The following is a 15536-nucleotide window of genomic DNA, read 5'->3' as shown; positions in this document are numbered from 1 at the left end:
TTTGAATTGAAATCAATTCATGGTCTCCAAAATGTCTTTCCTGTCCACTGTGTTTCTAACAGCGTCACCATCCACAGATTTATAGAATGTCCTAGTCACTGTATGGTGCTTACACACATTGCTTCTGAATAGTGAACTCATGTCACTGCAAAGGAAGTATGGCAATGAACTATGTCCATTGACTGTTCTCTTATTATTAAGTCTCCCATCACCCAGAAGCAGCTGGCATGATGTAATGGTGACTGGCCCTAGCGAAGGCTTGGTTGTGGTGCTGGTTGGTGATAATGTTCAGAAAGCCTGAGGCACTCTCTGAGGGAGCTCCTGTATGTGCTCTACAAGAGCCAGAAAACACATGTGCAGAATCAAGAGGTGGAAGTGGGAGTGGCTACTTTCACTATTACACCTAGTAACCCACTCATGGAATGTTTGATTCCGTTTTCCCAACTTCGGGCTCTGCTGGTTTGGATGTCTTAGTACCCAGGAGAGCCAGGTTTGCACCAGAGAACACAAAAATAGTTACATTTACTGTAAGTTAAGAATGCTACCTGGCCATTTTGAGTTCCACAAACACTGAACTAACAGGGCAAAAAGAGAGATACTGCTTCGGCTGGAGTATCATCCCAATTACTAAGGAAAATTGGGTTGTTACTACACACTGATGACAGTGAGAAATGGATATGACAGAGAATGGATTCCTATGGCACATCTCAGTATTTCCACGCCCAAGAGTAAAAGTTAATGAAAACTATGGTAACGCAGTAAAGATTTCTGAATTTAGAGCCATCAGGAATGAAGATTTGGGTTACCCTATAATATGATTTTTAAAAAATCCTACAGAGATTATGGCTGAGGGAAAAGAAAGGTAACATAGGATGGGTCATAGAAAAGAGATGTTAAAAAGGAATCCAAACTCACTGGTTTTGGAAATGAGAACTGTATCAATTAAGTATTCTCTCCCTCTCTCTCTCTCTCTATGTATATCATTATATAGATAGATACATATACACGTATATGTATGTATATTTATATTTCTATAGAGACATATATATAGTATAATATATACGTGTATGTATGTATATATGTATGTATGTATAATAATAACTAACTTCTTTTCTTTTCCTCCCTCCTGATCTCACATAGTTAGCTTATATGTCTGTATCTTTGTGGTTAACTTTATAACTTAATTTATTCTTTAGGATACAAGATATTTTTTGCAATTAAGAATAAACTAAAAAAGGAATTAGCACCTCCCAGAGATAAATAGCGTGATTGTTGGAACTTGTGTCTTCCATTTTTCAGAGGAGGCTCGGAGAGCCCTTGTAGGAACAGTTGTTCCTTGCTAGGTATACCTATGAAGTATTCACTGCTGTGGGGAGAGTTCAGACATGTGTAAGAGTGTACATGCAAGATGAGTAACTGAAGGCATGTTCTATACGGATTACTTAACTAGTGTTTCTCAATTCCAAACCCACCATTTATTCTCCGTTCTCTAATGCTTTGCCTGGGGTTTGACATATGAAATTATTCAGACCCCTGTACCAGCTGGATTCTGGTTAGATTATGCCAAAAGAAGGCACTAGCGGGGAACTGGAAAACAAGAGGACAGGGGAGGGGCTTCCTCCTTCCTGTTTGGTTGACGTTGGGTGAGCATCGTGCCACCAGGGGCAGCTTCTCGCAGCAGCAGCGGCACTCTCTCCCACACCAGCTGTTCCTCCCACTGAGTAGCTTCTTCTAAACGATGAGAACCAGCCTCATCATGCCCTCTCAGAGATCTGAACCCCAGCTCTGAGAGGTCTCACTGAGAGCTTCTCGGTTCCGATAAACCTAATCTCTTGCCTTCGTTCCTCTGACACCCAGCGTGGCAGCGTCCTCTTGCAGGTATCGTCTCTCATTGCAGCTCATTCCCTAGGTTAAAGGCACTCTCTAAAAACCCAGTGCTTTGTGACCACCTAGAGGGGTGGGATGGGGAGGGTGGGAGGGAGGGAGACGCAAGAGGGAAGAGATATGGGGACATATGTATATGTATAACTGATTCACTTTGTTATAAAGCAGAAACTAACACACCATTGTAAAGCAATTATACTCCAATAAAAATGTTTAAAAAACCAAACAAACAAACAAAAACCCAGTGGGATTTCTCATTCCCTGACTGGGAAAGGGATACAGCAGCGTTTAAATCAGTGAGGTTGGGAGTTCAACATGGCAAGTTAAGTACGAGTAATAAAGAGTCTAAGCTTGGAATGAATACAGTGGATATTATAGAGGAAAGGCCAATAAAGCTGTTAAGTTGGTTCTGAAGTGCAATTGAAAAGTGGGGTGGTGGTGCAAATCAAAGATAAGCCTAGGGCTTTTTTTAAATCTTTTATTTTTTTAACATCTTCATTGGAGTATGATTGCTTTACAATGGTGTGTTAGTTTCTGCTGTATAACAAAGTGAATCAGCTCTACGTATACCTATACCCCCATACCTCCTCCCTCTTGTGTCTCCCTCCCACCCTCCCTATCCCACCCCTCTAGGTGGTCACAAAGCACGGAGCTGATCTCCCTGTGCTATGTGGCTGCTTCTCACTAGCTATCTATTTAACCTTAGGTTTTGAAGCTGAGTGAATGAAGTATGAGGTAGAAATAATGGGCGTGCTTGTGATACTTGTTAAATTTGAGATGTTTTGAGGACAACTAGGTGAAAATTCATCACAGGTAAGTGCAAATCTTACGTTCAAGAAAGTTCCATAGTATTAAAAATAAAAATCTGAGAGTAATCTGCAGATCCGTCTATTTAACTCCAAAGGAGTAGATGAGATCTCTAGATTGGAGAGTATAGAGACAAGAGAAAGAAAACAAATAACCTTGAGGAACATACACATTTAGGAGACAGAGGAGAACACCAGGTCAGTGAGAGAAATAAATAAGGGTTAGTCAGGGAAGAATGTGATGGAATGAAATTCCTTAATAAAGTGTCATAAAATCAGGGAAGCCACAGGAAGAGGAGGTGAAAGAGGAATGGTCAGTTGTGTCAAACGCCTTCGTAGGAGATCTCAGCCAACGCCAAGTACAATTATTATAGAAAGTGAGTAATTCTCCAAAATGCCACCTTCCAACCTGCCAGCTGTCCTGTGGGAATGTGACACATCATCATCAGTTCTGATTTAATAAGAATGACACCAACATTTAGTATACATAGGAACAGGGAAAACGCTGCCAACATCGTGTAGCACATCCCGAAATACGCCCTATAAAGACTGCACATGCTTCCTGCTCTAGACCCAAGAGCTCTATGAATAACTGTATATGAGTCTGTGGACGGTGCTCATCCCCAAAGCAGAAAAATAGCTCCACTTATGACTCTCAAGGAGGCAATCCCTTTAGATCATTTTTTTTTCAATTCTTCATTGGTGTAGTATTTTGTTCTATTACATTGGCAACATGTAAATATTATAGTCATATCTTCTTTTATTAGTGACAATATTTTTTTCCTATAAAAGACTTAAGCTAAAAGAACTAAAACGCAGTTTTAGTTTCAGGAAATCTTCTAATAGGGATTAGAAGAAAGGATAGGGAATCAGTTATCCCCAGGGAAAATTGGGGAAAAGACCTAACACCTATTTTGCTGGTCTCTCTACTCAAATAATCATGGCTTGCCATTTGCACACAAAAGTAGCAGCCATTGGGGAACACCTATTCCAGCTCTGGCAAAACACAATGGTCAAAGCCAGGAAAGATCCAACAGCAGAACCTGGGATAACTGATGATACTTTTCAAGCAGAACCCCATGCGTAATCAAAGAGGACACACGGCAGGCACTCAATAAGTATTTGCTGGATGAAGGCGCGAACGACTGCATGATGGCTGTGAGACACTTCTTGCCTAGGTATGTGGCCCCTTTACATTCAGAGGATGAATGACTATATTTAAAGTAGAGGAGAAGCACTGCCAGAGATAGCACCTGCTATGAACGGGCACAGCCTAGTAGACATTGGTGACCTGTAATTGCCAGGAAGAGCTTCCCCTTGGAGCAGCGACGGAAGCAGGGTGCTTGGATCATGATATCTGATATATCTTCTCCTCTCATGAAATACAGACACAAAGTTCATCAACAGAAATATACTTTTGAGCACTTATTTACCATTTAATACTGTGGAAAGCACAATGGGAGAAAGGAGTAGAAACTGTAGTTTCTGCCATACAGAAACTCATCATCTATGCAGACACAGGCTTTTACCATAGATACATAGCATTCTGTTTCTTCAGGGCCAATATATAATTAATGTGAGTTTTATGAATTTTATTTTTAAGCAAAAACAATACCTATCATTTGTTTTGGTTGTATCCCAAAAGCCCTATATTCCAGGGTGTTGAGTCTCTGTGTGGTCTTATCAGTACTAGAGCAAGCTTCCGCACTTACATAAAGACACTCTGGCTTTGCTATTACCGTCCTCAAGTCAGTTTCTCGGCCGGGTCCTAGTGTAAAGGTTGTTGGGAGAGGCAGCATGCCGTGGCCCTGAGGGACACTGCACATTGCCGCTGAGCGTGCCAAGAATTCTAGGCTCTGAGCACTCTTTACCTCGGCTGCTTAGCAGCAATGTGTTTGCAGTGATGGACCCTGAGGAATGAGGTAACATGCCTCCAAGACAAATAGCAGTCTGCTTACTATAAAAGTGGCAGACTTTCCAAGTTCAGTGCTCCTCGGCTGTGACACAAACCTTCTGAGTACACAGCATCCACCATGAGGGAGCCTCCCACGTCGCCTCCACAGGAGTTGGGGCCATGCGGAACCAACACAAAGATGCTGGTGCTCACACCGCTGGCTGTGGCATGAGTGAGTGCTCTGTGTACGACCCAGGGGTCTCATGTCTTCTGCCAGCATCCATGAAACTTCAACAGGCTAACTTACTAGCTTGTGTGTTTGGTAAAATCTTAAAGGTGACAAAGGTTTACTGCTGAGAGAGGAAAATATGACGAGATCACAACTCTATCTGCCAAAAATGTAGGTTTCAATGTCTCAGTCTTTTTATTCTTATTCCGAAATTGGAAGCAGTATCGAATGCATATCTTTGCACGTGTCCATGCTATCAGGGTTTAGTCATCAGCATCTGGTAATACTTGAATAATTACTCAGTTTTTAAAAACATGGAATAGTGCATAAATGTAATAAAATTCATTTAAAAGATGTCTTCAAAGATTCTTACTTATCCTTAAACCATGGCTGCCTTAAATAGATTTAATTAGTTTAGATCAATTTTTGAATCCTATTTCACTTAATTTATCATTATTTAGGAAAGGGTCCGAGTATATGACAAATGTTACCATGGTTCATTTTGGGATTGTAAAACTACACATTACCCTGAACTGTGACAACATCAGAGTGTGAAGTACTAGTTCATTGATTTAGCAATTTCGTAACACTTGATAATCAATTCCATTAATGATCGCTGATAAACTGAAAGGTTCTGGCCGATAAGTAAAAAGTACACACTGATGGTTCTCGAGGTTTTCCCTTTCAGCATTTGTCACAGACAACTCCAGCCCTGACTGTTCCTTCTTCCTCTAAGTCCGTTATCACTCAGGGTCCATATGCAAAAATATGATGTTTGTCACCATAAGAGAGAAGTTGAGATTCACTGAAGAAGGTGAACAATGGTGACATTATGTTATTTGGATGCTTTTCTAAAATGTCTTAGGGAATGGAACCCATCAGTCTGTCTAACAAATATTTTAACAAGTCTTTCCACTGGAGAATTTAATAAATACACATTTTTTTAAATTTAATTTTTACTTCATATTAGAGTATAGTTGCTTTATAATATTGTGTTAGTTTCAGGTGTTCAGCAAAGTGATTCAGTTATACATATACATATAGCCATTATTTTTCAGATTCTTTACCCATACAGGTTATTACAGAATATTGAGTAGAGTTCCCTTTGCTGTACAGTAGGTCCTTGTTGGTTATCTATTTTATATATAGTAGTGTGTATATGTTAATCCCAAACTTCTCATTTATCCCCCCTTTCCCCTTTGGGAAAAGAAACTTATGATTAAATATACATTTTTAGCAAGAAAAAATATGCATTTTTCACTATAAAGGCAAAATTGTGTTCAGAAGGTTTAAGGGTTATGTTCCAATTATTAGCACTGTTTGACAGTAAGCTGTTTTATACCAGTATCAAAGTATAAATGTTTTCATAGTTAAATCTCTGATAGCTCTGATTTCAGTTTACCCACAACTTACAGTAAATGGTTATGAAAGATATGCCTCATTTACCCTGACCAAACCAGGTGCAATTACAAAACAAGACCAAGATTAATTGTAATAATTTACTATTCAAAAGCATAATCTATATCCAACAGATATAATTAATAGAACCAATAATTATATAAATAATAATATAATATATTATATTATCTATTAATTAGATTATGATATATACTAATATAACCAGTTTCTTTAAAATTTTGATATTCCCAAATAATTCATAGCTATGACCCCTGGGGGACATCCTAGCTTCTTGTCTCCTACATTCTGACTCATGAAATACTAAAAAGCAAACAAACCAAGAAAAAAAAAAACTTAGGTGATTATAAGAATAACATTTATTTTAGACATCTAACGATGTCTATTGTGCTCTTACTTTTTCCCAGGTACCATGCTAGGCATTGCAGATTCAGTGCACAAAACAGACCTAGTGCCTGTTCTAGTGGTGATTATAATCTGTTGTCATAAACAGCATATAGACATAGAATAAAGAATCACCAGTGCCACTTTGATCATATCTTACCGGGTTCTAATGATTCTACATATCTAGGTAGTCCCACAACCATTTATAGTCGAGAACTAGAACTTACTTCTTCCAAGGCTTCTGTGGCATATTGAGATTTTATTCACGTATAAATTCCAATCCATTTTTCATCCTGGTCAGGCTATCTACCAATTATGTCTTTCCTCGAGATTTAGTGTCTATTCTTGGTCCACTTTGAGTTAAACTTGAATTTCTCTGAATCAATCAAGAAATATATCTGTTCTGTGCCCCAATGTCTCTTCTTCCAACAGTCTTCTCTTTTAATCTAATTTATCTCTCTGGTTTCTTCTAGGAAGGATGAGAATTCCCTGATCTAATATTTTCTCCATATTACATTTCAAATCTTTCTATATATTTCCTTACTAAACCAAACTTCACATTAATTCAGCTAGATATAAATTTTTTCTAAAACATACTTTGACATAATATGTTTAATAACTGAAATTGAGGCCAGATATCATTTGCATCAATGTTGGTGTCTTGCTCAATTATAACCTCCCAGTTCCTTTTTCTTTTTTCATTACCCATTTCTAAAATCACTAAAATAGATACTTGTTCAGAGCTCAAAGGATTTCGAGACATACATTGAAATAACTGTCAGATACTATCAGTGCACTCTGCAACAAAATCAATTTTACAATGTTCCTACTCAGTTGCAAAGGTAAGACATGCTGCAACTTTGACTGCCTGCCTAGTGTAGTCAATGCCAATAGACTTCTCTCACAGTCACACCACATAAAGCCTGTTACCCAAGATGTGTCACTCTAGAACTCAATTGTTACTTTTAAAATATGACCCATTTGATTACTGTCTAGCAAAGATGAATTAAAGAGTGAGGAAGATGAGGTGAATGCAAATCAACAGATACTTAAGGACCCAAATCTTCCAAAATCTGTAGACATACCAAAATCATATTACTTCTCTTTTTTACTGTGCTACCCTAGAAATAGTGGGAAAAATGATCACCATACAGCATAATTTCACATCCTAGGAATGACCAGGTAGGGCCATAGAAAGTCCAGTGGTGAAAGAACTGACAGTAGTAAAGAGGGAAAGAAACATTAAAATAAAATATGTATTGTTAATTGAAAGTCATAGAGAAACCAATTGCATTCAAAACTCTATCTAGAAATTATAACAACTTTTATAACTGCTTTGAATAAACCATTGCATTTTAAAAATAGTTCACTAAATAAAAAGGCAAATTAAGATAACTGTTTCAACCTCATGGCTCTATATGGATCCCCTTGTTCTTGATAAGTATCTCTACTCGCTTACTTATAAACAATTAAAATACAGTTTGTAAACCTCAATGTGCCACAGGAAGATCCCTCTCTATTTCTATCACCATTTTACTGTGATTTCTCCCTCACTTTCTGTGCTCCAATTATGGCAGAATGCTTTCAGTTCCTTGAACGCTCTATATTCTTTCTCATCTCTTCACACTGTTTCCTCTGCATGTCATACCATTTCTCTACCCCAGCCCAACATCTCCTGTCAAGAAATCTAACCCTAGTGAAACGTCTCATCGTTAGTGAGACGTCCAACTACCAAAACTCCTTCGAGCTCTCCTGCTCTGAACTCCTCCAGGACTCTCTTTCTTCCATCACTCAGCTTTACTGCAGCAGTTACTGAATATCTTCTGTGCTAAAGTATGAATCTCATCAGAAGAAGAGTCACAACCCTATAGTTCACAACAGCATTTCCAGCACGTTCACAATGCCCAACACACAATAGAAAAAGAAAAAATATATATATCATATATGTTGAATTAGTATATGAAAATATGAAGTGAATGGTAGTAAGTCAACATAGCATACCACTGAAATGGTTCTTTTACTTGCTTTGCATATGTTTGTGCTTTCAAAAGACCATATAGCCCAGAGATATACTATATTTGACTACAGATAATGCACCGAGGCTATGGATTTTCGTGGTATAAGAATAACACCTAGATCATAATGCTTGGCAAAAAGTGAGAGAGCTGGGGAGCAAGGACAGTCATAGCATCTGTAAGCCACAGCACCAGAAAAATATATCATCTCACACCTTACTGTAGGCAAGACAGCAAATCACACGTTGCTTTTTCAGTTGTGCATTTATGCTAGATGTATCATAATGAGAAATGGTATCTTGAGATAACTTTGAAAAGACAATTGAAGTCCCTTTCAAATGGTCCCCAATTAGCTTAAAAGGTAAATAGATTCTTTAAAATGCATACGCAACTAATGTTTAACTTTTCCAGAACCATCTAAAGGGTCACATTATATAGTGGCTGATCAAAAGTTTTTATAAAACTAATGAATGTTAAACCAGAAGCTACACAAAGTCTCAAAAGTAATAATGCTTGATCATATATTATCAGAATTCTCTAGGTAGCTTTATATTAATTGCCTCATCATTATTAATTCATCTAAGGTTTGTTAAATACACTTTAATTTTATTTATAATTGATCATATCTTGTTGGAATCTGTAAACGTTTTGGGAAGTACTAGAGAAAGTACAATGACAGTTACTTTTAACAAAATAAGGATTCAAATCCAGATGGATGCTTGAAACTGGTAATAAAATATGTTTGCTATAGTATTGTAAACTTATTTTTACATAGCTAACACAGATAATACAGAACTGAGATAGCCAGAAGAATGGAGAAATATGAATTAAATAAGTGCTCATTTTTTTTTTTTTCCTAGAGCTGTGTATTCTGTAGTTATCACTTAGGGAAAATGGTAAATAGAACAAGGATGCTGACGAAGAATAAACTTGAAATGTTTCTTGATGTACCAAGCAGAATGTAAATAGCCCATTTCATTAGAGGGCAGGGCATTCTAATGCCATTTTATAAAATAAACTCAAAGATGCTAATTTTATTTTCAAATATCTAATAGTTTAATATTAAAATTTTCCTGATGTGATTACTGGTTCAGAGTACTTAATAAAATCATTTCTAATTTTGTTATATATGTTATTTAAAATTATATATAATGTTCCCGATCTTAGAGGAAATGCTTAAAGCTTTTCACCATTGAGTATCATGTTAGCTGTGGGTTTGTCATATAAGGCCTTTATTACATTGAGGTATGTTCCATCTTTGCCTGCTTTCTGGAGATTTTTTATCATAAATGGATGTTGAATTTTATCAAAAGTTTTTCTGCATCTATTGAGATGATCATATGATTTTTATTCTTAAATTTGTTAATGTGGTGTATCACTTTGATTGATTTGCAGATATTGAAAAATCCTTGTATCTCTGGGATAAATTCCTCTTGATCATGATGTATGATCCTTTTAATGTATTGTTGGGTTTGGTTTGCTAGTATTTTGTTGAGGATTTTTGCATCTATGTCCATCAGTGGTATTGGCCTGTAATTTCTTGTCACTTTTATTTAACACAGTGTTGGAAGTCCTAGTCGCAGCAATCAGAGAAGAAAAAGAAATAAAATGAATCTAAAATGGAAAGGAAGAAGTAAAACTGTCACTGTTTGCGAATGACATGATACTATACACAGAAAGTCCTAAAGATGCCACTAGAAAACTACTAGAGCTCCTCAATGAATTTGGTAAAGTTGCAGGATACAAAATTTAATATACAGAATTCTGTTGCATTTCTATACACTAACAACAAACTGTCAGAAAGAGAATTTAAGGAAACAATCCCATTTACCATTGCATGAAAAATAATAAAATACCTAGGAATAAAACTACCAAAGAAGGCAAAAGACCTGTACTCTGAAAACTATAAGACACTGTTGAAAGAAACTGAAGACAACACAAATAGATGGAAAGATATACCATGTTCTTGAACTGGGAGAATCAGTATTGTTAAAATGTCCATACTACCCGAGGCAATCTACAGATTGAATGTAGTCCCTATCAAACTATTAATGGCATTTTTCACAGAACTAGAATAAATAATTTTAAAATGTGTATGGAAACACAAGAGACTCCAAATAGCCAAAGCAATCTTGAGAAAAGAGAACAGAGCTGAAGGAACCATGCTCCCTGACTTCAGACTATACTACAAAGTTACAGTAATCAAAAAAGTATGGTACTGGCACAAAAACAGACACAAAGATCAATACAACAGGATCGAGAGCCCAGAAATAAACCTATGCACCTATAGTCAATTAACCTATGACAAAGAAGGCAAGAATACACAATGGAGTAAAGACAGTCTCTTCAATAAGTAGTGTTGGGAACACTGGACAGCTACATGTATAAGAATGAAATCAGAACATTCTCTAACACCATATACAAAAATAAACTCAAAATGGATTAAAGACCTAAATGTAGGACCAGATACTATAAAACTCCTAGAGGAAAACATAGGCAGAACACACTATGAAATAAATATTTCAGCAATATTTTTTTGGATCCATCTCCTAAAGTGAAGGAAATAAAAGCAAATATGAACAAATGGGACCTAATTAAATTTAAAAGCTTTTGCACAGCAAAGGAAACCACTGACAAAACAAAAATCCTACTGAATGGAAGAAAATATTTGCAAATGATATGATCAATAAGGGATTAATCTCCAAAGTGTATAAACAGCTCATACAACTCAACATCAAACAAACAAACAAACAAACAAATTAAAAAATGGGCAGAAGAACTGAATAGATATTTTTCCAAAGAGAAAATGCAGATGGCCAACAGGCACAGGAAAAGATATTCAATATTGCTACTCACCAATGAAGTGCAAATCAAAATCACAATGAGATATCACCTCACACCTGTCAGGATGACTGTCATTAAAAAGAACACAAATAACAAATTTTGGAGAGGATGTGGAGAAAAGGGAACCCTCATGCACTGTTCCTGGGAACATAAATTGATGTAGCCACTATGGAGAACAGTATGGAGATCTCTCAAAAAACTAAAAATAGAACAGAATATGACCCAGCAATTCCACTTCTGGACTCCTATATATCCCAGAAAACACAACAATACACTAATTAAAAAAGATACATTTACCCCAATGCTCATAGAAGCACTTTATACAATAGCCAAGATATGGAAGCAACTTAAATGTCTATCAACAGATGAATGTATAAAGAAGATGTGATACACACACACACACACACACACACACACACACACAATGGAATACTACTCAACCACAAAAAAGAATGAGATTTTGCCATTTGCAGCAACATGGATAGACTTGGAGGGCATTATGCTAAGTGAAATCAGTCTGATAGAGAAAGACAAATACCGTATGATATCACCTCTATGTGGATTCTGAAAAATACAACAAGCTAGTGAATATAACAAAAAAGAAGCAAACTCACAGATACAGAGAACAAACCAGTGGTTTCCAGCGGGGGAGGGGAGGGGTGATAGAGGAGTTGGGGGGTAGGAGGCACAAACTATTGGGTGTAAGATAGGCTCAAGGATGTATTGTACAACATGGGGGATATAGCCAATATTCTGTAAAAAATTGTAAATGGAAAGTAACCTTTAAAGATTGTATAAAAATTAAAATTAAAATAAATAAAAGGAATAGAAATGAAAAAAATAAATCCCCTTTCATGAAATTTAATATTTATAAAATACGTATATGTTTTAAAGAGAACACTAAAGCAAATGAATGAATTAGGCTGCAGCCTTGTTTTTATCCCCAATATTAAAATATCATTGGGTGAGTTTCAAGGCCCTGGGCTGAGATTTGCTTTGCCAGGCTGGGCAAAATTTTCCACTGATCAAGGGAAGTGGCAGACACCCACCCGTGTAACAATCAATCTCTTCCTTGGCAACAGCTTCCTAAAGGGTCTTTCTTCTCTGAGTTTGGCATCAGCAAATCCAGTTTCATTATAATGTTTGGGGGTTTTCACAGATTTATAACACTCAGAAAAAAAATTATATATATATATAATAAATAATTTTACATTTATATATATATAAAATGAACTCCTGCTCTAATTATAAAGTAAATATATAAATGCAAAACTACTTTCATAACACTTGGGAATGGAGCTTTCTCCTGTATATTATTTACGTTTAAGATAAAACAGCTAGATTATAAAGTTTAAAAAAACACAAGAGGAAATAATATTGACTAATTAAAGGAAGGAAAAAATGACTCCCAAAGTTTCAGAGGTTTCAAAATTGAAAAGAGAACTAAACCTGCCTCCCAATTACTTTGGGAAATATAATTAAAAATATCATGAGTCTCTAAAACAAGTCTCCATCTTGTCAAGCAGTCCCTGCCCATGCAAGAGTCCCTGTGACCCCAGAACACAAGCTCACGCTTCTCCAGCCTCTCCTCACTTCTCTTCTGCCATGTTGCCCCACAAATATGATCCCTCTCACCTCAGAAACTCTTTTGTCTTAATAGTGTTCTCTAAATATAAATATCTTTTTTGTGGGGGGTTAAACCAACTAATTTAGTCTACCACTCAACATAAATTTTCAATCTTTAGAGGTCAAAAATCTCTGTGAAAATTTGATGATATCAAACTTCTTCACAGGAAAAAAAATGTACATACATACATACACACACAAAATTTTCACATCAGTTAAAAGGGTTGTAGCCTAGGTCCACTATTGATAGTAAAAGAGTGTGCATTTGTATGATCAGAATGTCGGTTACAGCCAGAGTCCATTTTGACAGGTTACGGTGTCTGTTCTGATTGGGCAATGCCCATGACAAACCAGGTGACAAATATTTTACATGGCATCCTTGCCTAGGAACATGGATCCTGACCCGGATAGCACTGCTCCATCTATTATGACTATACCACCACTCAAGGAAGCCACAGGACACATACTGAATAGAATTCAAACTTTGGAACCAGTAAGATCCAACTTGGAATCCTGGATTTACCACTTTCTTGCTGTGTGATAAAAGGACATTTACTTATTTTTCTGAACTTAAATTTTCTCAACTGTAAAATGGAGATAATAATACCTTTGTCATAGGGTTGTATAAAGGATTATATGAAAAGCATCTATAAATGTCTAATACAGAGTAGATTCCCACCAAATAGACAATGATGATGGCAAATGGTTATGCTGAAATGGACAGCCTTCTAAAAAGCCAAAAAAGCTCTCTTTTGCTCTTGGGTGACTGAGTTCATAATATCTTTCCTGAAAATTATATGTCATTCACAATCATTTCTATTTGAAGATCCATCCCTTCCCTGAAACCACAGCTTCTAGGCATTCACTAACTATAAGGCAGCTGCCACAACCATGGCACACTCTGTCTTCAAGACATGGGACGTTTAGATAAACTTTTACAGGCTCAGCTCAGTAATCATTCACTGAGACCGTATGAGGTACGAGGCACTATATACATGGGAACTTTATGAGCAACACATTATCAGACTGTAAACCAGAGCCAGAGCAGCAGCAGCCTTGAATGAGAAGGAAAATGTGTTTACAAAGCAAATAACATCTAAAATACCAACCAGAATATATGGGGGTGCATTAATGGCCAAGTGAATTTTAATTGTATAAATGTTCCTTCTTTCATATTGTTTCATAGCAAACATTTCTAGGTTTCTGTTAAAATATGACATGCAACGAAAAGCAACATTTATTATCTTAGTTTATATTAGTAACTCAATTTCCCTTAGGATTGCTATGGATGTGGAAGGGGTTTGGCACTGAATTAACAAAGCTATTTGGGTAGCAGTTGAAATAAGATTCAAGAATGAAATAATGTGTCTATAAATCTTTCCCTGTGTCTGTAAGTTCTGCAATCCCTTGAGCTACTTTCTTGGTACCTGGAGGAGAAAATGATTATTTTAATTTTAAAAAGCCAGTAGGTGAAAATATATGCTGTTACTTAGAAATAAGACTCAATTTTTCCAAAGGTATTTAATATATTTTGGATATGAAAATATCAGGAGATTTTTTTTGCACTGCTAATCTTCTAATAAAGACCTAAAGAAAAAGGCTAACCTAAAAATATCTATTAATTCATCCATACACTATACAAATATTTGGGGAGAGCTTATTATATGCAGGGCCCTGTATGGGGTGGGGTTGGCAAGGATGCTTAAGCCATGGTCTATGCCTTCAATGACATCATAGACCAGTTGGAGAGTGAAGAATGGACACCAACATCTCTGATGGTTGTAATAAGTTAACTGATTACAAAAGACTCACAGATAACTTGATATGACAGCTCACAGGATAAAACACTACATATGGCTAGGTTTATTTATTGAAGAACTAGATTTGAGCTAAGCCTTGAAGAGGGGGAGGAGTGGACATATAGAGAAGGAGAAGAGAGCATCTTATGTAGTGGGATCCAAATGATTCTGAGAGTGACTGATTTTGCTGAGAGATGCTTGAAGGGAAACTGAGAAGTAAGACTGAAAAGGCAGGCTGGTGTCAGATTACAGAGCTCATATGTCGGGTCATGAAGACTGGCTTGATTCAGAACATGGGCAGAGCCAGTCCAAGGGTCTGAACACAGGTGCCCCTGAGGGCAGAGACCACCATTCACACCCCTCACATCCTCAGCGTCTATATAGTGCCTGACATATGGTAGATGCTAAATAAGAATTTGATGAATTAAATGACCAGAATTTTCACCTCAAAACTTAAATGAGGTGGACGCAGGAGGCAACAAGACATCCTATAAAATGCCCTACATTTAGAGCCTCTTCCGAATAATTCTAATAAGACCTTGGATACATACATCATTTTGTCTGAGACACAATAGTTCTATCTGAAAGATGGATATAATAACTATCTTATCTAACATGGAGTATTTGTGAGGCTCAAAC

The 15536-nt window shown here is 36.7% G+C and overlaps 1 protein-coding gene across 17 annotated transcripts in view; it reads right to left on the bottom strand.

Annotated features, from left to right (window-relative positions):
* PRKN (parkin RBR E3 ubiquitin protein ligase) overlaps positions 1 to 15536 on the bottom strand; it is a 1297158-nt gene that overhangs the window by 730503 nt on the left and 551119 nt on the right. The gene's annotated exons all lie outside the window — the stretch shown is intronic.

This window comes from Balaenoptera physalus (genome assembly GCF_965194825.1).
Source record: "Balaenoptera physalus genome assembly, chromosome: 9".
NCBI classification, from domain to species: domain Eukaryota; kingdom Metazoa; phylum Chordata; class Mammalia; order Artiodactyla; family Balaenopteridae; genus Balaenoptera; species Balaenoptera physalus.
The sequence above is the reverse complement of the archived record's forward strand: the minus strand, read 5'-3'. Positions and strand labels throughout refer to the sequence as shown.